General features: G+C 42.5%; 1 long non-coding RNA gene across 1 annotated transcript in view; it reads left to right on the forward strand.

Moving 5' to 3' along the window:
• LOC142865780 (uncharacterized) overlaps window positions 1-20,820 on the forward strand; it is a 47,638-nt gene extending 26,818 nt beyond the window's left edge. Inside the window, exons 3-4 of the long non-coding RNA XR_012915906.1 lie at window positions 17,066-17,236; window positions 18,062-20,820. This is a non-coding gene — a long non-coding RNA (uncharacterized LOC142865780). The remainder of the gene's footprint in view (window positions 1-17,065; window positions 17,237-18,061) is intronic.
• The last annotated feature ends 1,651 nt before the right edge of the window (window positions 20,821-22,471 follow it).

Raw genomic sequence — 22,471 nt, forward strand, 5'->3', positions numbered from 1 at the left:
GGCTTCATGGTCCACAAGTACTGGCCCTTTACATTAAAGTTTGCTTACCTTTATTCTAGACCACTACACTGAAAGGTAGAAAATTGTTTACAAGGTAAGTAAAGAAGACTTACAAAAATAGATAGATATATTATGCTTATGGATTAAAAGATTGAATATTGTCTATTCTGCCCAATAGGAATATTGATTCAAGAAAATCAAAATCTCAGTAAGTTTCTTAAAGAAATTACAAGGTAATTATAAAATTTGTATGGAAATGTGAAGGATACAGAATAGCCAATGTGATCTTTTTATTTTTTTTATTTTTTATTTTATTTTATTTTATTTTATTTTTGCCAATGTGATCTTGAAAAAGAAGAACAAAGTTACAGGACTGACATTACCTGATTTTAAGATTTCCATAAATTTACAGAAATTTAGACAGTGTGGTATTGGTATCAGCATGGATAACTTAGACCCGGGGTTAATAAACTGCAATCCACTGGCCAAAACTGGCCCAGCATCTGTTTGTGTACACATTTGTAGCTAAGACTTGTTTTTCCATTTTTAAATGGTTGAAACAAATCAAAAGAAAAACATTCCATGATGTGACAATTATTTGAAATTCTGATTTCAGTGTCCACAGACAGTATGATTGGAACACAACCAAATAGAAAGAAAACTCTTGAACTAATAATCATGCTTTGTTTCCACAATCAAGTCTCTAGGCTTTGGAGTGTGACCTTATCTGGTAGACTGGGGAACTGTGCTGGTTGAACATGGTTTGATGGGATATATGGAAACATGGAGGAATGGACTTCAAATATATCCCTAATTCTACCACAATAGATTGTGTAAGATCAATTTCTTTTGCCTGTGTTTCTCTTAGAAGGGATATGGACCAAGACAGTGATGCATTGGCTTTCTTCCTTTCTCCATTCTTACTAATTAAGCTACAGTAATCCAGACAGTGTGGTATTGGCATATGAATAGAATATAGACCAATGTTCAGTGAAACAGAAAAGAGTGTAGACATAGAACCACACATTATGGTCAATTCATTTTAGACGAAGGTGCCAGGGAATTAAATGAGGAAAGTTAAGGTTTTTCTACAAATGGGGTTAAAACCAACCAATGAAAATAAAAAAGACTAAACTAGTCACTCCCTTTGCAAAAAAAAAAAAAAATTAGAGATGGATCTAAAATTAAGTGTAAAAGCTAAAAATATAAAAGAAGAATATTTCTGTGACTTTTGCCTAAGCTCTCTTAGGATGGCAAAGGCTAAGAATGAAAGGAAACTCAATGAATCGAACTATGTAAAATTTAAAATATTGTTCCTCCACTGACACCATAAACATGCCTAATAGACTAAAATTAAAAAGGTCTACCATAGAAGCCTTGGGAAGGATATGGAACAACTAAAATACCCATACACTGTTGGTGGGAATATAAAACACTACAAGACTTTTGAAAGCTATTTGAAAGACTCCTAAATAGTGAAACTTATACTTACTACAATATGACCTATCTATTCCACCCCTAGGTATTTACCCAAAGACATGAAAGCTGTTATGGTCTGATTGTTTGTGTCTCCCTCATATTCATATGTTGAAATCCTAAACACTAAGGTAATGGTATGAGGAGGTGGGGCTTTTGGGAGGTGATTAGGTCTTAAGGGTAGAGTTCTCATGAATGAGATTCGTGCCCTTATAAAAGAGACCCCAGAGAGACCTCTGCCCCTTGCATCATGTGAGGACACAGAAAAAGATACCATCTATGAACTAGACAGGACTTCACGGATTCTGACTGAATCTGCTGGTGCCTTGATCTTGGAATTCCTAGCCTCTAGAACTGTGAGAAATAAATTTCTATTGTTTATAAGATACCCAGTTTATGGTATTTTGTTGTAGTATCCCAAACAGACTAAGACAAAAGCATATGTCCATACAAAGATGTACATGAATATTCACAGATACTTGATTCACATGACCCCAAAATGGGAAACAACCCAAATGCCATCAATAGGTAATGGGAGGACCGGGCACAGTGGCTCATGCCTGTAATCCTAGCACTCTGGGAGGCCAAGCCAGGAGGATCGTTTGAGCTCAGGAGTTCGAGACCAGCCTGAGCAGAGCAAGACCTCGTCTGCACTAAAAAAAATAGAAAGAAATTAGCTGGACAATTAAAAATATGTATAGAAAAAAAAAATTAGCCGAGCATGGTGGCACATGCCTGTAGCCCCAGCTAGTTGGGAGGCTGAGGTAGGAGGATTGCTTGAGCCCAGGAGTTTGAGGTTGCTGTGAGCTAGGCTGATGCCATGGCACTCTAGCCCTGGCAACAGAGTGAAATTCTGTCTCAAAAAAAAATAGGTAATGGGAATAACAAAATGGATATTCATACAATAGAATAACATTCAGCAATAAAAATAGATTGAAGTACTGATATATTCAACGACATGGTTGGAATTCAAAATTATTAAACTGAGTGAATGGAGCAAGAATAAACATTGCATACTGTATGCTTCAGTTTATATAAAAATCCTAGAGATTGCTGGAAAACCTATACTGATTCAGATCAGTGTTCATCTGGGACCCATGGAGCTGTACTCCTTGAGTTCTAAGGCTTGCAGGAGCTAGTTACCAGTCATGTAATTGGAATTACTAGTCATGACTTGTAATTAGCTCCTTTTCTACTGGTTATTACACCCTGCTTATGTGGGGCTGTGTCTGTTCTGAAGATCAGGGTCAGGCCTTGGCAAGTATCTGTGGGACAGTGGAAACACTCTTACCTCATGGCTCTCAGCCCTCTATAAAGACATGTGGTTTTATGCTCTGTGTCTTCCTTTTTGAAGTTAGAATGAGGGACAGTCCTGTCATGGTCATTTTCTAAATCTTCCTTCCCTGTGCCTCTATCTTTCCTTGACTGATGACCAACTCCCCCATTTAGACACATTGATTTAGCACAAGATCCCATAGGTCCCATCATGTCTGCTCATTCACGAGCCTATGGACACATTTCCTCCAGCCCAGTGAGATATTTCAAGGCAAGAGTACACTAGGTTTGTTAAAACCTCACATAGACAGTTTAGTGTATATTTACACATGAAATATTTTATGATCTCAAATGACAGAAATATACAGAGTATTGGTATAAGCAGAGAGGGAAAACAATGAAGTGATGTTATCAGCCAGTTCCAGGTGCATTCTGCCCACATGCAGTAAATCAATCCCTGTGACACAGGTTTTACAAAAGAGAAAACATTTAATCACAAGGCTGCCAGGTGAGGAGGTGGGAGAACAGCTCTCAAATCCATCACCCCAAAGATAAGGCTTACGGATATTTGTGAGTTAGGAAAGTGAAGTAATCTAAGACATGGGGAAAGGTGATTGGCAGCGGGGAAAAATTAAGTAACAGATTTATTTTGTATAAGCAAGGTCAGATTTCATGGCATTTCACAGGACATATGTACAGACAATTGTGGCATTAGCATGAACCAAAGGTGGAGTTTTTGGCCCTCTGACATCAAAAGGCCATCTCTTGGGCACCTGTGCAGGCCCAGTTGAAGGGTCTCAACTGGTTTAAATTGGATAGGAGCTGGTCTAAGTTTCTGAAAAACAAATGAAATGATCATTATCATGGTAAATTATTTTATTTTTATTTAAAAATATTAAGGCAGTACAAATGTTTTTGGTTACATGGATCACTTTTGCAATGCTTGATTCATGGCTATAGGTGTGCTCATCACCCAAATAGTGTTCATTGAACCCATTAGGTAGGTTTTTGTTGCAGTTTTATTCTGCTGTGGTCTGAGAAGGTATATGGTATGATTTTGATTTTTTTTGAAATCGTTTTGTGGCCTAAGATATGATCAGTCTTGGAGACTGTCCCATGTATTGCTGAGAAGAATGTGTATCCTATAGTTTTGGGGCAGAATGTTCTATAAATGTCTGTTAGGTCCATTTGAATTAGAGTTGATTTAAGTCTGTCTACAGGCATACAACCCTGAATGTGCCTGATCTCATCTGATCTCAGAAGCCAAGTAGGGTCAGGCCTGGTTGGTACATCAATGGGAGTTTGGTTTAAATCCATTATTTTCTTTATTTATTCTCTGCTTTGATGATTTATTGAGCTCTGACAGTGGGGTCTTGAGGTCCCCAGCAACTAAAACAGTACTATTTATTTCTTCGCTTAGCTTTAATAAGATTTGCTTTATGGCTCTGGGAGCTCCCCTGTTGGGCACATATATATTTAGGATTGCTATGTCTTTTTGTTGAATTGCTCCCTTTACCATTATTTTATGACCCTGTTTGTCTTTTTATTTACCTTTGTTGAGTTATAGTCAATTTTACCTGATATGAGAATGGCTATTGCTGCTCTCTTTTGATTTCCATTTACGTGGATTTTTTTTCCATCCTTTCACATTGAGTCTGTATGTGTCCTTGTGGTTGAGATGTGTTTCCTGGAGACAGCAGATACCTGGGTTGTGTTTTCTTATCCATTCAGACAGTTATATCTTTTGAGAGGAGTATTCAGTCCATTAATGTTAATTGATAGCATTGATATGTGGGATGTTAGTCTGTTCATCCTATTGGATAGTCCCTTACTGATTGTTTTACTTTTTATTCTATTGTTTTATAAAAGTTGTGAGATTTGGGGAGTTTTTTAGGTGAATTTACACTGGTGGGTATCTGTTGTGCTAATTTGCATATAGTGCTCTTCTATTTTGTGCAGGGAAGATCTGTTCATGGCAAATTCCCTCAGTATTTGCTTGTCTAGATAAAGACTTAATGGGCCGGGCGCTGTGGCTCACGCCTGTAATCCTAGCTCTTGGGAGGCCAAGGCGGGCGGATTGCTCAAGGTCAGGAGTTCAAAACCAGCCTGAGCAAGAGCGAGACCCCGTCTCTACTATAAATAGAAAGAAATTAATTGGCCAACTGATATATATATAAAAAATTAGCCGGGCATGGTGGCGCATGCCTGTAGTCCCAGCTACTCGGGAGGCTGAGGCAGAAGGATCACTCAAGCCCAGGAGTTTGAGGTTGCTGTGAGCTAGGCTGACGCCACGGCACTCACTCTAGCCTGGACAACAAAGTGAGACTCTGTCGCAAAAAAAAAAAAAAAAAAAGAAAAAGACTTAATGTCTCCAGCAATTGTGAAACTTAGTTTTGCAAGATACAAAACTCTAGGCTGGCAATTGTTCTATTTAAGTTGATTGAACATGGGGACCCAATTCCTTTTGGCTTGTAAGGTTTCTGCTGAGAAGTCACCAGTTAGCCTGATGAGTTTTCCCATGTAGGTTATTTGATGCTTTTGTCTTGCTGCTTTCAGAATTTTCTCCATTTTGATTTTGGCCAGGGGGTATCTTGGACATCCCCTATTTGCTATGAATCTTCCTGATGTTCATTTCCATCTAGTATCTGTATGTCTGAATTTCTGGTTATACCAGGGTGGTTTTCATCAATAATTTCCTTGAATAGGTTTTCCATGCTTTTATCTCTTTTTTATTCTAAGGGATACTTATAATTTGAATGTTAGTTTGCATCACAAAGTCCCACATATCTCTCAGCAATTGCTCAGACTTTTTTATACCTTCACTGCCTCTTTGAATGACTGGGTTATCTCAAGAGCCTTGTTTTTAAGCTCTGAGATTCTTCTCCTTGGTTTAGCCTGTTATTAAATCATTCTGTTGTGTTTTCAAATTCCCTAAATGACTCTTTTATTTCTTTAAGTTCTATTATATCCTTTCTTACATCGTTTAGTTGTGTAGTGACTTTTTCATTTTTTCACTGATTTCCTGTAATTTTTTTGGCTTGTTTTTGTTGTTTTTCAACTTTTTCTTCAATTCCATTCATATTATCTGCCATCCATATTCTGAATTCCATTCCTGTCATTTCAATAATTTTCTTGTGGATGGAGTCTTCTACTGTAGTTCCACTGTGTTCCCTTGGGGATGTCAAACTATTTTGTTTTTTCATGTTGCCAGGATTCTTTTGCTAGTTTCTTCTCACCTTGTTCCTCTTCTCTCAGCTCTGGATTATTAGGATTGCAGGGTAACTCTTTTTCTTTCCTGGGAACTCTCTCAAACCAAGTCCAGGACTAATGGCTGCTCAGGGCTAGAGGTTCCTGAGTGACATATTGGACCTTGGGGAGGTTGTGTCAGCCCAATGGGGGGTCTCAGTAGTGGGGTCTTGGTGTCCAGGCACAACTATGGATTCTCAGGGTTGGAGTCACGGGTCTGGAAGGGGCCCTTGAAGCTACAGGGGCAGAGCCTTAGGCTCAGGCACAGCAAGAGCTTCAGAGCTGGGTCTGGGGATTTCAGAGGCAGAGCTGCCCATGTGGGGAGCTGTTCCACTGGTGTGGGGACTACTGGTGTCCAGTCATGCAGCCAGGGTTTTTTCTCAGCAGCCCAGGGTCTGTGTAGGTAGGCCAGAGCTACTGGTGCCAAGGTTCTCCACCCACACCTAGGACCCACTGAGGGAGTCACCCCAGGCTTCTCAAGTTGTGTCGGTGGTGTCTGGGGCTCCTTCTCTGTTTGGCTCCTACACTGGGGAGGAGGCATACTCAGCTCCCAGTCATAGGGCATGACATGGTGGAGCATCTGTTCCCTCCCCAGCCTAGTGCAGTTGAAGCAAAGGCTACTGCTAAAAGGCTGGATCCCAACCAGACCTGGCCCCATGCACCAGAGTGATCACAATGGAGTCAATTGCAGAAACCTGGAATTGGCAGGCACCAGATCTCTGCTCCACTTGCTCTCTGCTGGAATGTCTCCGCACAGACTCTGAGCAGCTCCCCAGTCAACCCAGAGGTCTGCAGTGGAAGAGAGACCTCTCATAGATTGAGCTGCCTGTAACTTTTGTTTCTCTCCTAAAAAGCAGTGTCCCTTCAGGTTGCTTTTATCCTACCTTCTTCATCTCTTCACAGCATTGTGAATTGTTGGGTCCCCCAGCTTAATCTCCAAGATGGTGGTTGATGCCTGTGAGTAAGAATTAGCAACGCCCTATTTAATTGAGTTGGTAGGTGCTGTAATGAGCTATAGAGTTGTTCTCCCTGTCAGTGGTTGATGCTTTCAGGAAACAGCCAACTGCAGAGATGTTCTTTTGTGCCTGTGATGAGCTCTAGTCCCTCACATGGAAAAGTTTAATGCCCCAGGCTTTAGGAGGGGCCCTGTAGCTCCCAGGGGGTTGCTTTACAGCAGAGGTGGGTGGAGTCCTAAGGCTGGGTGTGATTAGGTTGTGTGAGCCTGGAAGGCTTTGCAAAGTCTTGGCAGGGCTCAGAGGTCATTTTCTCGGCTTCTAGGGGGAGCCACTGGGAGGAGGATCAAGGCACTCAGTGCTTGTGAGGAAGGTGGTGCAATTTCCTGACTGGCTATTGGGAGTGAGCTCTGTCCCTCTTATGTTACCCCTGCCCTCTGGTGTCTTGTTGCAAACAGGTGCCCCTGAACTCGGTTGCTATGGTGCTATGGGCTGGGATTCTCCCCTGTTGAGGGCCCCTCCCTTAATCTGACAGCTTGGCTTTGAGCCTCAGCAGGGCTCCAAGATAATTTTCCCTGCTGCTAGGGAAAGCTGCTGGGAGGAGGGTCAAGGCTAGCTCTCCAGCTGGGGAAGGCTGTTCATAGGGAAGTGGCCACAATTCCCCAACTGGATGTTGGAAGTGAGCTCTGCCCCTCTTGCATTAACCCTGCTCCCCAGTGTCTGGTTGCAAACAGGTGCATCTGATTGCATCGTACTTGGTTGCTATGGTGCTGCATGCTGGGATTTTCCCCACCAGAGGACCTATGCTAGTTCAACAGTGTGGCTTGTGGGGGGAAGTGGGGTGGTGATGGGCACTTTCCAAGATCACTATGTCTTGGATCACCATAGTTCTCCTATCAGTTCTACCCACATGGGCTCCCTTGCCTGCCAAGTCCAACTTTTAAACCTCCCCACTGTGTCCCCCTGCAACCCGCTCAAGTCCAGTGGGATTCAGCCCGTGTGTCTGACCTGCTGGTGTGCATCCCCAAGGAATGCCAGCAGGCAGGAAGCTTCCAGATTGGGCACTCTGGATCCACTACAGGTCCTCAATGGGAAAGGTGTGGGCCCCACTTTCTGTGAAACCTCAGATTGGCAGATGCACCAGCTGGGGAGAGGTGGCTGCTCTCCAAATTTTTGACTTAAACTGTTCTGCCAATTGCAGTGGTTGCAGGGGAGGTGGGGAAGGATGACAGTCTGAATGGAAGAAAGCCAGCTCTCCGGCCTCTCGGGTCACTCTCCTTGGAGGGGAACCCCACACGGAATGTGCAAGCTCTAGAATCATGCAAGTTCTCCTCACAGTTCTGTGGTTGCTGTAATGCTTGGGCTCGTGGGGGTGGAAAAGCTTCCAAATAACTTGGTAACCTGTTGATCACTGAAGGAGTGTGGGAGGGAGAAAAGGATCTCCCCCTTACCCCTTCACTGGGCTTAGAGCCTCTCTGGGTTTGATCCTCACTGGTATTTTTTTTTTTTTTTTTTGAGACAGAGTCTCACTCTGTTGCCCAGGCTAGAGTGAGTGCCGTGGTGTCAGCCTAGCTCACAGCAACTTCAAACTCCTGGGCTCAAGCGATCCCCCTTTCTCAGCCTCCCGAGTAGCTGGGACTACAGGCATGTGCCACTATGCCCGGCTAATTTTTTTCTATACGTATTAGTTGGCCAATGAATTTCCTTCTATTTATAGTAGAGACGGGGGTCTCGCTCTTGCTCAAGCTGGTTTCGAACTCCTGACCTCAAGCAATCACCCGCCTCGGCCTCCCAGAGTGCTAGGATTACAGGCGTGAGCCACCGCACCTGGCCCTCACTGGTATCTTTTTTTCCTTTATCCTCTTCCTTCTCTACTTTGCACTTTTCCTCAGTGAGGTTCCCAGCAGGCCCTGGCAATTTTCTCTCTGACTTACACCTGAGCTGTATTCCCTTTTCCATCTCCTTTATCGCAAACCCTTCCTTTTCTCTGGGACAATCCAGCAAGCAAAGTCTCTAATCAGCCATCTTCCTCCCTCTCTCAACTATCAGGATAACTTAAGAATGTTATCTATAATGTAGTCAGTAACGTTTAAGTTTCAGTATTCAGTGGTGTGGCCGTCAGCTACTGAGGCCTTTAGCTTTATGGAAAAGGAGGGAGAGATAATAATAAAAAGCAAGTGACCAAAAGCAAGCAAGAAACGCAAACCTGATAAAATTAACCCGTTGGTTTTAGTTCCTGCAATATTTTTCCATTCCTCATTCTTGAAGGATTTGGGGCAATGGCCACTGTAGCCACTTGCTGCTGAATTGGGACACAGATCTGGATGCAAGGAATGGAACTGTCTGGCATTCATCTGAAACTATTCTCTTGTCCTCAGTTTTAGATTAACATTTTATATTATCAGAAGTTTGGTACCTTGTATAATAGTTTTAGTATAACATTTGAAAGCATATTTTATAAGTAAATACCCTATCAAAAGAATAAAATGTACAGATAGCCCAGATTTTAGTAACCCTTGGAGGACAGATTTAATTCCCTGGGGAATCTACAAAAACAATTCAGAATACCAGTAAGGGCCTGCTACTTCTGGAGAAGTACCAGGTAGCTTGTTGTCTTATTTTGTATCCATTATTTTATTTTATCATGGTTGATTTATTTTATGATTGTTCTCTAGAGACTAGCGTAGGCGTTTCTGTGGGGAGTGTTAAAAAGAAACAGGGAACAGGCCACCCTCTGTTAATTAATCTGCTCTGATAAGTTATATCCAATGTTTTAATTATAAATCATGGTGAAATTGGCGACAGTCCAAAAGTTTGTTACAGGCATAACTGAGGGATCAGTATGAACATGTACAGAAAAAGACTTTGGGTGACATATCTAGCATCTAGAAAGTTTACCTGTCACCTCTACCATCTGAGAAATTCTTACCATTGATTTGTCTTTCTATCCATGGGGTTTCACAGTCAATAAGAAGGCACAACAGAAAAGGAAGAAAGTGATCATGTTTATGACTTATAGAAAGGCCTGTTAGCCCTGTTGGCAAAGAAAGTGGTTGAAGCCTTCAGGAAATATACAGTAAATCATAAGGAGGTAGAGAGTTAGGAGAAAACAAGCAAGTGAATCAACAATTAAAGAACAAACCTGGGAGTCACTCATTACTTATCTTTAGGGACTGTCTCTCAGATAGAAATTGAGGTCAGTCAAAGGTTCACTGGTCCATTTGGAGAAGTCAGTATCTAGTGTATACTGCTGACTGAGGGTTGAGTGATCCTTGCTATGGTGTTCTTCTGCTGTATAGTTCTGTTCCCAGAGGCATTTCTGTATACAGGGTGTGGGTGGGTCTAGCAGCCATTATGGGACCAGCATAACTCAGGTTGACTTGACTTGACTCTTCAACTTGACTCTTCAACTTGACTCTTCAACTTGACTCTTCAACTTGGCCAGCAGCACTTCATAAGGCCCAGTCCAATGAGGACAAAGCTGGTCTTCCAGATGTTTATTCTTCCAGGTCTTTAGTAGAACCCAGTTTCCAGTTTAGATGTGGTAGAGGGGAACATCTGTAGGAAATATTAAGCTGCTGTAAGTAAACTTATGTATAGTAGCTAGAGTGACCCCTCTCCCAGTGATTGCACGTACCTGACAATATTTAATTCTTTAGTTTGGCTTTCCTCTGCGTCTCCCTGTCTATCTTTTGGGTATAGGAAGAGTCTCCCATATAACATTTTAGAGGGCTCCATTGGAGCTTCTCTTTAGGGGCTATTCTCACCCAAAGCAGGTCAACTTGGCAAGGTCTTATCCCTACGTAAATTAGTCTCCTGACAAATTTTAGCTAGTCCTTTTAAGAGTAGGATTTATCTTTTCTGTCTTCTCAGTTGATTGCAGCTGCCAAGAAGCATGTAATTTCCAATGACCGTCCAAGGCACCAGAGACTTCCTGAAATATTTTTATTATAAAGGCTCCTCCACTGTCATTTTGGATAGACACGGGTAGCCCAAACTGGGGAACTATTTCTTTTAAAAGAGCTTCTATAATCTCAGAAGCCTTTTTAGACCAACAGAAAAGGCCTCCACCCATCCAGTGAAGTGTTCATAAATACCAATAATTACCTGACATTCCCAGTATCTCTTGGCATCAAGATAAAGTCAATTTGTCAATCTTCTCTGGGTCTGGTGCCTCTGGATTGGGCTCCTTTTATTACTAATGGAGGTCCTATTTGGATTGTCTAATAATATGGCTTGGTACTTGCCTGGCCTTCTTTTTGTTCTGATAGAGGAAGTACATAGTGGGGAGCGTGTACAGTGGCAGGTTGGCCTAAGGTGAACTTTTCTATTTCTTGTAGTAAATCATAGGTTGCTGCTACTGCCCTCAGGCATATGGGCCATCCCTTAATTATTATGTCTAGTTGCTTTGAGAAACAGGTAATGGGTCTTCTCATATTATTTAGACTTTGGGTTAATACTCCAAGGCTAATCCCTTGTTTCTATGGACAAACAGGTCAAAAAACTTTCTAATGTCCAGCAGACTTACAGCAGGAGCAGCGAGTAATATTTTTTTTCAATACCTTGGAAGGCCTTATAGCATTTCTTAGCCCAATAGAGGGGCTTGTTGTTTCTTTTCTTAGGAGTTTATGTTTTCCTTTTATTTCATCATATTATGGAGGTACAAATATTGTTAGGGTTACAAATATTGCCCCTGCCCCCGATGTGCCCAATCCCCCAGTGGTGTGCACCACACACTTTATGTAAGCATACACCCTTTTCCTCCTCCCCCCTCCCGTCTGCCCACCACCTGATAAAAAGTGTTTTGTTTTTGTTTTTTGACATTTTGGTTACATTGTATATCTTTGGCTCTCCCTAAGAAGGGTTAGAGTTATGCTCTCTTAGGAGTTTTTTAGAGGGCCTGGCAATCAGTCCAAAATTAGAGATGCAGATATAACAAAACCCTGTTATACCCAGGAATCCATGTAGTTGTTTCCTGGTGGTGGGTACTATTACCATTGCCAATGCTTCCTTCTTACCAGAGAGTAAACTCCTCTGTTCTTGTCACAACTCAAATCCCAGGTATTTAACAGAAGTTTAAGAGATATGGAATTTTTTTTTTTTGATACTTTATGGCCCTGTCCAGCTAGGATATGTAAGGTCAAAATCATGTTCTGGTTTGAGGCTTCTTTAGTTTTGCTGGAAATCAGGATATCATCTACATATTGGAGAGGTACTCCATCTAATTGGAGATCCCTCAAATCTCTGACTCGGATTTCATCAAAAAGGGTGGTATAGTTGTTCAAACCTTGAGGGAGAACAGTTAAACAATGTTTTCTTTGAACCTAGTCTCAGGATCGTTCCATTCAAAAGCAAAAAGCTGCTGAGAGGCTCAGAGGTATGCTAAAAATGCATCCATAACGTCCAAAACAGTAAATCAGCTAAAGTCTCCAGACAGAATAGTAAGCAAAGTATAAGGGTTAGGCACCAATCACTTGGTGGATCTCTTTTATAATCTGGTTAATGGCTTTAAGTCCTACACAAAGCAATAGTTCTGTGTGCCTGGCTTCTGTACCAGTAAAATTGGAGTGTTATATGGGAATTGGCATGGGCAGACCAGGTCATATTCAAGAAAAGTACTTAAAACAGATTGATACAAAAGCTTCCTATGAGTAAAAAAAAAAAAAAAAAAAAAAAAAACAGATTGAATACCTTCTTTAGCATGTTCCTTTAGCGGATACTGTCTCAAGTTTAGAACTCTCGACTCAGGAAGAACTTTAATGTGTATAAATGCTGCTCTCTTCATCTATCCAGGCCTCCTGTCTGCCCATACATACAGTCTTGCCTCTCCAAAGATGTCTTCAGGGGCCTCCACTGGGGGTTTCTTGACTTGTAGTAGCACCACCACCTGGAGGGCATATACTTGTTCTGGTGGCATTTTGATGTCCATCTGTCCAGGTACAAAAGTCATTCTAGCATTCAGCTTGGTTAGTAGATCCCATTCCAGCCACAGGATGGGACCTTCAGAAATATACAAGAAACTGTGTTTTAAGTGTGATTTGCCCATTTGGCAGTCTAAGGATTGGAGAAATGACTTTTTAAAAGTTTCTCCAGAGACCCTGGTCTTTAGCATTGTTTTTTCAGATAACTTGGAAAGCTGAATGTTTAGGACTGCATAGGTAGCCTCAGTGTCAATAGAAAAATCCAGAGATTTATTTTCTACCATCATGATCATCTGAGGCTCCATGTGGGGAATGTTAATGAGATCAGTAAGGTTGGAAGGAGCCCCCAGGCCTCATTTATCAATAATGTCAGGTATTTGGTACACTTTCTGCTCTCTATCTTTTCTAAGAATTTTGTTTCAATTGGGGCATTTTTCTCTGAATGGCTTTCTTGTTTATAGTAGGCACATTGGTGGGTCCCACTGTGGAGTGTCCTTTATAGTTTGGATTCTGGAGCAGAGGGGTGCCTACTTTTAATCGAGGTCTTCCTGGTTATATACCTTGAGTTTGTTCTGGGATGCAGGATGTGTGCCGGAAGGGTGACTTATTGTTTTGTTTTCTGTCACTCTTTATTTTTGTAGTGGACCTGATCCCTGTTATCTCTCCTTTATATGTGTAGGATAGCTTTGCTGGATACAATATTTTTGTATGGCAGTTTTTTTTTTTTTCTTTCATCACATGGAAAATATTGTCTCACTTCATTCTGGCCTATATAGTTTCTGTTGAAAGCTCTATTGCAAGACAAATTGGAGCTTATTCATATATTATTTGTTTCATTTCTTTTATTGCTTTCAGGATCCTCTTTTAGTCCTTGACTTTTGACAGTTTGACTATGATATACCTTGGCCTCATCTCTTTTGGTTCAGGTCTGTTTAGTATTCTTTGATCTTCCTGTACCTGAATATTTACATCTTTTTAAGACTTCAGAAAATTTTCTGTTATTATTTCTTTGAATAATCTTTCAACACCTTTCTCATGCTCAACTCCCTCTTGAACACCAATAATTCTTAGGTTTATTCTTTTCAGGCAATTTTCTGTATCTTGTAGATGATCTTTGTTCTTTTTTATTCTTTTTTCTTTATTGTCCTCTATGTATTTTCATATACTTTGCCTAATAGCTAATTGATTCTTTCTTCTGCTTGATCTATTCTGCTGTTGAGATCCTCTAATGGATTTTTCCATTTAGCAAATGTATTTCTTAGTTAAAACTAGAATTTGAATTTTTGGTCAGGGAGTTCATACATAGCTGTCTTGTTTGGGTCAGTCACTGGTTCTTAGCTTTGCCTGTTTGGGGAGGTCATGGTTCCTTCTTCGCTTTTGTTTTTTGTTAATATGTTTATTTCTTTGTATTGAAAAATTATTTATTCCAGTCTTCTCATCAGGTTTGTTTGGGATTTATTGGGTATGTTTGCTTACAGATTCTTTGTAATTTATGCATTTTTTTTCTTCCCCCCTGCCCACTAGGTTGCTGCCTCCTTTTTTACACTAGCTGGTGCCTTAAATTCAGGTTTGCCTCAGCTATACTAAAATATCAGAGAACTATCCCTCCTGGATGCAGGATGTCCTGAAGGGGATATCTCATCAGCATGGGAAGGTTGGCTAGGGGTTCGTGCCCAGGGAACCTATTGGATGTAGTCTCTTAGCATGAAGCTATTGAAGAGCCACTCTGATCTGGCATCTCCTCTGTTCAAATTAGGGCAAAGTTTCTAGGGATAGGAATGGTAGTCCCATGTTTCCCATTTGTAACTTGCTATACTCAGGGACATTTCTCCCCTCAGGCTTTTGTGATGCTTCCCATGGGTTAAAGCAGGAAGAGTTCTCCTGCCAGGGAACCCAAGATGGTGGGGAAGCTGGCTGTCCATCCTGATCAGTCTTTCCAGTGTAGAAACTGTAAGTTAGGGGACAATTTTCCACCCAGTTGATGTAGGGCATATTGGGAGGAAGGTAACTCTGGATTCAAAAAAAGTCTGATTTTCATATGATCTGCTCAGAGTTTTTTCAAAACTCTGTGGCTTTGGGAACTGTCTCATCTTCAAATTTGAGTTCTGGGATATTGCTGGTGATATTCTCAGTGCTATATATTTGTTTGTGATTGTCTGTGGGAGGGAGTGAAGCCACCTTGCTTTTACAATGCCATTTTGGAACCGGAAGTCCTTCTCATGATCTTTCAATCTGACAATTAAGATGGCTCGTAAGTGACTAACAAATGAATTGCTTCTTAGATGATAGAGGTTTGAATACCTAAGAGCCAGATAATCCATTCTTTCCCTAAATATACTGAATGCTACTCACATAATAATCTTCCCTGTGGTTATCTCTGTCCCTCAATCAAAGTGAAATTGCTTTCCCTGGATTTCTCCATCATGTACTATCATTGTCCTCTGTCACAGGATTCTGTAAGAGTTTTTGTTAACAAACTGATCCTTATGTCCTCTACAGAGATAGTCCTGGGGTTCTGAGCTCCACTCATGTACTCAGATTCTCTGTAATGATGCTTATTGGTGCCCATGTAACCCAGAGCAGATGCTGTTTTTCAATTGCAATTTCACAGCAAAGGAATAGAAGTAAAACTGGTTTGCAAAGTTCCCTCCAAGTGACAAGGGAGGACCTTGTTTTGTTTCAAGATGAAGGGAACAGTGCTGCCCACCATGAGGAGGACTGGCCAGAAACCTGGAAGGACTACTAGAAAGAGGCTATAACTGGAGCAGGAGAGGGGGTCAAGGGGGCGAGGAATGGTGGCTTTTCTCAAGGGCAGAAGTAACAGCCAAAGTGTCAGCCACTTCTCTCTAAGTCCCAATATTGTACATCCACATGAGAGGTTAACCTATAACAAATGTGTGTGTGTGTGTGTGGGGGTGTATACACACATGCATACACACATGTACACAACTACAGATAAATGCAGGCAGTGCTGTGTGTCTGGCATTTTCTAAGCAAATATCACAATGATAGACAAGGTTCTGTCTCTTCTCTTGCCCTTTGCCTCTACTTCATCCTACTTTTTCTTTCTCTTCTTCTTTCATCTTATTGCCCTTTTTCTTTGTCTTTGCACCCCAGTCTTCATCGTTATCTTTATCTTTATGTCCCTCGCTCCTTTCCCTTCTTTGCTTCCTCCCTTCTTTGCTCTTTTCATTCTTTGTTACCAGCCCCATCCCTCTTCCAGTTATCTACCTGGGGGCTCATTTGACCCTCCCCACCACTGAAGATACGAGATGCTCAGCTAAGCCTTGCAGCCTCTCTCCTGAATCCTGTCTCCTCTTTTCTGGGGTCATCATTTCCCTAGCTGACTCTCAAGGTCTCCTAACTCTGACCCAGCTTCCAAGATTTCTCCAATCCCAAATGTTCCTAATATGTAATATTTATACTAAAGTAATCCTTTCACACAGAAGTGGAAACCTGAAATAAAAAAAATAAAAATAAAATAAAGTAATCCTTGCAAAACCTTCCAGCCCAGGCCGGGCGCGGTGGCTCACGCCTGCAATCCTAGCACTCTGGGAGGCCGAGGCGGGCGGATTGCTCAAGGTCAGGAGTTTGAAACCAGCCTGAGCAAGAGCAAGACCCCATCTCTACTAAAAATAGAAAGAAATTAATTGACCAACTAAAAATATATATAGAAAAAATTAGCCGGACATGGTGGCACATGCCTGTAGTCCCAGCTACTCGGGAGGCTGAGGCAGGAGGATCGCTTGAGCCCAGGAGTTTGAGGTTGCTGTGAGCTAGGCTGACGCCACGGCACTCACTCTAGCCTGGGCAACAAAGTGAGACACTGTCTCAAAAACGAAAAACAAACAAACAAAAAAAACCTTCCAGTCCTTTCGACCCACATCAGCCAAGTCCTCTAGAGCAGCAGCCCCAGCCATTTTGGCACCAGGGACCGTTTTCATAGAAGACAATTTTTCCATGGAGTGGGGAGCGGGGGAATGGTTTCAGGAGGATTCAAGTGCATTACATTTATTATGCACTTTATTTCTATTATTATTCCATTGTAATATATAATCAAATGATTACACAACTCACCATAGGTTGGGGACCCCTGCTTCACAGGAACCCTCTGATTATTCATTACCTTTTGCTTTTAACTGCTACTGTGTCAATGCTGACCACAGCCATCATTTTCTCCTGCTGTGCTTACAGGTCTTCCTGGTTGGAGCCACGTATCCTTTGCCCACAGGCCAGAGGGAGCAGCACGAGGTCACTTCAGGAAAGAGCGTGGGGCACGCGTCCCTCCCACCATGTCCCCCCCTACCTGTTGGGCAGTCTCCACTGAAAAGCCCTTTGCTTGTGTCCGATGCTTTATTTTCCCAGGTAAGCCTCCAGCTCCCTGTGCCTTTGCCCTGGGACCTGCATTTATCAGTTTTTCATCACGAGAGGCTATCAATTAGTGTAATTAGCCTATTCGCATCTTCAATTTGGCCCTGTCCTTCTGCTGTGCCCCTCCCACCTCAGGTTCCCTCTTACTTTAACTTAGCCAGCAAAGAGCTCCTGGCTGCATCACCATAGCAACCAGCATCTTGGGACAATTAAGCCCTGACTGAGTCATTAGACACCTAAGCTGATTATAGAGTCCAGAATATTGGGTGCAGGAGGGAGGCCGAAGAAGGCAGCAAAGCGTATCTCAGCTGCGGAGGCGTGGGCGGCCGAGGAGCCGCAGACCATTCCGCCCTGGGCTCCGTGGGGGCCCCGGGCCTGGGTGCCAGCACCGCGGCTTGTGCTCTCAGCCACCAGCCCAGAGAAGGGCTGCCCGTCCCTCTGCGCTCAGACAAGCAGCTCTAGACATCCTCCCGCCCATATGCCCCAGACACAGGGATTTGGGGCTGGAGATTTAGACAAAATGCAGAGTGACAGGCAGAGTCAACTACTGACTTAACTCTGAGTCCCCATCTGATGACACCTTTCCTCATCTTCCGAATTTTACTCTGCGGCAGTTTCTCTGATGAGAACTGCCTTTTCCCATGTGTTTGAGGCTCTGTTTTCCCAGTCAAGCCCCCTGGCGCCTGGGCCTGTGTCTGTGTTCACAAAGGTCTATCCATTAGTGTAATTAGCATATGCAAATTATAATTCTCCCCGGTCCTCCAGGTGGCCAGCCACCTGTCCCCCACCCCTGTCCTAATCCCTTTACATTTCATTTAGGGAGCAAAGCTCTTGGCAGGATTGCCATAGCAACCAGTCACCAGCCAGGTTAGGCCATTGTGGATCAGGACACTGACATGCAAAGCTAATCATGAATCTGGAAATTTGGATGGCTAAGCAAGACTGCTAGAATTAAGACAAAGTGGCTCTTGGCTAGAGAGAAGGGGCAGCTAAGTGCCCCAGAACTCCAGCCAAACCTCCCACGTCTAACTTCATTTTTGCCCGCTGTGTGCAAAGGAAGGAGAGAGCTGGAATGAGGAGGGCTGTCCCCTATTAAGGATGAACGTCTGAATTGCACATCAGAACTTTCGCCCTTAGTCTATAACTCCTGCCTTGGCCCCCAACCCAAAGCTGTGTGCATGCCCTTTCGCCTGGGTTAAGTTACCTGGCAGTAAGTAGGGCCCCTTGGAGAGCTTGGCGCCCAGCAGTCCTGCAAGAAAAAAAATGACTAGTGAGAGCACAATGAGACCACCTTGGAATGGGAGCAAGTGAAGACTTCCTCATGCACGGCACACTTCTGGGAAATGAGTCTAATGAAAAGCCTCTGCTTCCTGCTTCAAGGCTCCCTGTTTACAGTGTAACTAGCGTGCCTCCTGGGAATAGTGGCGGAACTGCCGGGGGAGGCGTGTGGGAGGTGTTAGTCACCCAAGGACCTAAATGTATGAGGCTATTCTCACCTTCCAGAACTTCCCCCTCCCGCCAAAGCACCCCTCTACATTCGCAGACTCCTACTCATGGACAGTGAGAGAGCAGCGGGCCTGGCCGTATTGCCATGGCAACCGGAAGCCAGCCTGAGCAGGAGAGCCAGGCAGTTATTTGACACCAAAGCTCAGTGCACTGCCTGTTGCGGAGAGACTACCTTTTGGGAAGAAAATACCTTGACACTCAGCTGGAGAGAAGCCGGTCACTAGGCCCTTCAGTGTTCCAACACGGTCTGCACCCCATCCTCCATCCCTGTGCCTCCAGGGGCTGGGGGGTCAGAGTGGGTTTTGTTCCTGTGGGGGCCAGGGCCTCTGTTTGGACCAGAAATATGTGTCCTTTGTCCCAAGGCCAGGCAAGGGCACCAGGCACCTCCATACCCCACCTTTTTACCAAACAAACACACAGGCATGAGCACATGTTCCACATGTGCATTCCCATGGCTGCACGTCCTACGCCTCCAACAGCTTCAGAAATACTGTGTTTTCAGAGTGACCTCGTGCACTTCCCCTGCTTACTCTCTCCATCTTAGGCGTTGCAGTTTACACCATATCCTCTCTCTGCAAAATTCCAGTTACTACTGGAATATCCACAGTGTCAGCTGAAGACAATGAGGTCACGGAAGTAACGAAAGGCCTTGCAAAACTTTCCACCTATCTGCATCCGTGCGTCGGCGTTCTGCCTTCCCTCTTGTCAGTATGGATGAACTCTCCACACTGCCATCAAAACCCAGCCACACAATTGGCCACAAGACTCCATCCCTTCTTGACTGTTCAGCACGTGGCCCCAGCAATGTTCCCTGTGCTCTATCCCACATCACCGATTTACCCTTCCTTACTGGGTGATTGCCATCATGCACAAACTTGCTGCAAAATGTCCCATCTCAGAAAAAGAAAAAAAAAAACAAACAAGAAAGAAGCAAATCAGTGTACCTCAACTATACGACCTCCTCCGTCTACTCCATCATCATTTCTCTACTTGCCACATATGAGTGCCATGGCATAAACTAGCTCACAGCAACCTCAAACTCCTGAGCTCAGGCAAAAATGCCTCAGCCTCCCGAGTAGCTGGGACTACAGGCATGCGCCACCATGCCCGGCTAATTTTTTCTATATATTTTTAGTTGTCCAGATAATTTCTTTGTATTTTTAGTAGAGACGGGGTCTCGCTCTTGCTCAGGCTGGTCTCGAACTCCTGAGCTCTAGCGATCCTCCCGCCTCGGCCTCCCAGAGTGCTAGGATTACAGGCGTGAGCCACTGCGCCTGGCCCTGTTGTATTCTTGATTTCTTATATTCTTGATTTCATGCCTCCCTCTATTCCCATTGCTTTCAACCCACCCCAACCAGGCTTTTGTCCCCAGCACTCCATTGGAATAACTCTTCTCAAGGTCCCTAAACAACCTGCATTTTTCTAAACCTAGTGGCCATTTCTCAGTACTGGTTCTACTTGACTGGTAAGTAGAATTTGACACTGTTGACCACTTCCTCTTCCTTGAAATACTTTCCTCACTCGGTTTACATGGCATTTCTATCCCTTGATTCTCCTTCTGTCTCAGTGTTTGCTACTTTTCAGAATGATGGCTGGTTACTCCTCATGTTATGGACCTCTCAGTATTGGAATTCTCTAGGGTTTGGCTCTCAGACATCTTTTCTTTACCTGTGCTTACTTCCTAAGAATCATACACGGTTCCATGTCTTTGATCCTACCCGCACATAGAGGAATTACACATTAATATTTCAAGCCCAGTCCTCTCCTGGGACTCCCAGTCCTGTATTTTCAATTGCCTATTCAACATCATCACTTAGACGTCTAATATTCATTTTGAATTAAAATTCATCATACACAGAATTGAGCCCTTGCTTACCATTCTGACAAACCTATTCCTGCCATCATTTTCCCATACTGGACATATCCACTGTATATCTCATTACTACTTCAGATGTAATATTTGCACAAGGCAACTCAGGATCTATTGTGATTATGATGAGCTCTGTGAGACAGTATGCAATGAAATCACACTAAAATATAAATATGCAAATACTTGTAGAAAAAACAGTAAAATAAAAAGATGATATTTTGAGAGAATTAATAAAATTGACAGGCCGGGCGCGGTGGCTCACGCCTGTAATCCTAGCACTCTGGGAGGCCGAGGCGGGTGGATTGCTCGAGGTCAGGAGTTCGAGACCAGCCTGAGCAAGAGCGAGACCCCGTCTCTACTATAAATAGAAAGAAATTAATTGGCCAACTAAAAAATATATATATATACAAAAAATTAGCCGGGCGTGGTGGCATATGCCTGTAGTCCCAGCTACTTGGGAGGCTGAGGCAGGAGGATTGCTTGAGCCCAGGAGTTTCAGGTTGCTGTGAGCGAAGCTGATGCCACGGCACTCACTCTAGCCTGGGCAACAAAGCAAGACTCTGTCTCAAAAAATAAAAAATAAAAATAAAAAATAATAATAAAATTGACAAAATTCTAGCAATATTAACATGAAAAAAATGGGAGAAAACACAAATTAATAACATTAGGACGTGTCCTGAAGATGTCACAAGCATATTGAAGAAATGCTATGAACAACTCTATATGTGTACATTTTACAACTTAGGAAAAAACAAAAAGCAGAACTACCACAACTCACCCAATGGGATTTAGATACTTGGAATTGCCCTGTGAGTATTAAGGTAATTGAAGTTGTTATTTATAAAGTTCCCAAAAGGAGAAAATGCCAGGCCTAGATAGCATCACTGGAGAATTTTTCCAGACATTTGAATAAGAACATCAATTTTACACAATTTCTTCCAGAAAATATAAGATGAGGGACCACTGCCCAATTCTTTCTAATAAAGTCAGTATTGCCATGACACCGTATCTCAAAATACAAAGGTGCAAAAAGATAATACAACACACCAATGTCACTCAGCAACGTAGATGCAAAAACCTCAAGAAAATACTGGGAAATAGAATTAAGCTATTTGTACATGCACAAAAATTATACACTATTACCAAGTGGAGTTTATCTTGCAGATGCAAAAGTGGTTCAATGTAATCTTCCATAATAACAGACTAAAAAGAAAAATTGTATGATCATATTGATGCAGAATAAGCCCTGGACAAAATTCAACAACCATTCATGATAAAAGCTCTTAAACTTAAGAGTCAAAGGAATTTTCCTCAATTTGCTTAAGAACCTCTACAAAAAATTCTACATTTAACATCATGCTTAAATTAAAAGACTAAATACTCACCTGCTAACATAGAAACAAGGCAAACCGTATCTACCCTCACTACTGCTATTCAACATAGTACTGGAAGTTCTAGTCAGGACAGTATGGCATGAAAAGGTTATAAAATGCATACAGTTCAGAAAGGAAGAAATAAAATTATCCTATTTGCAGAGTACATGATTGGCAATGAAGAGAATCCCAAGGAATTTATACAAAAATTTATAGAACTAAAAGTTCAGCAATACTGCATGCTAGAAGATCAACACACAAAAATCAATTTTATTTAGTAAAAATAATCTCATGAAAACCAAAAAAATTAAAATAACGTTAATAGTCACTCACAAAATGAAATACTTAAGTGTAAACCTAAGAAAACATGTACCAGACTTGTACGTGAAAACTATAAAACTCTGATGAAAGAAATAAAAGAAGATCTAAATAAATGGACAGACATACTATACTGTGTCCATGGATTGGAAGACTCAACAT

This window comes from Microcebus murinus, chromosome X (assembly GCF_040939455.1).
Source record: "Microcebus murinus isolate Inina chromosome X, M.murinus_Inina_mat1.0, whole genome shotgun sequence".
NCBI classification, from domain to species: Eukaryota; Metazoa; Chordata; class Mammalia; order Primates; family Cheirogaleidae; genus Microcebus; species Microcebus murinus.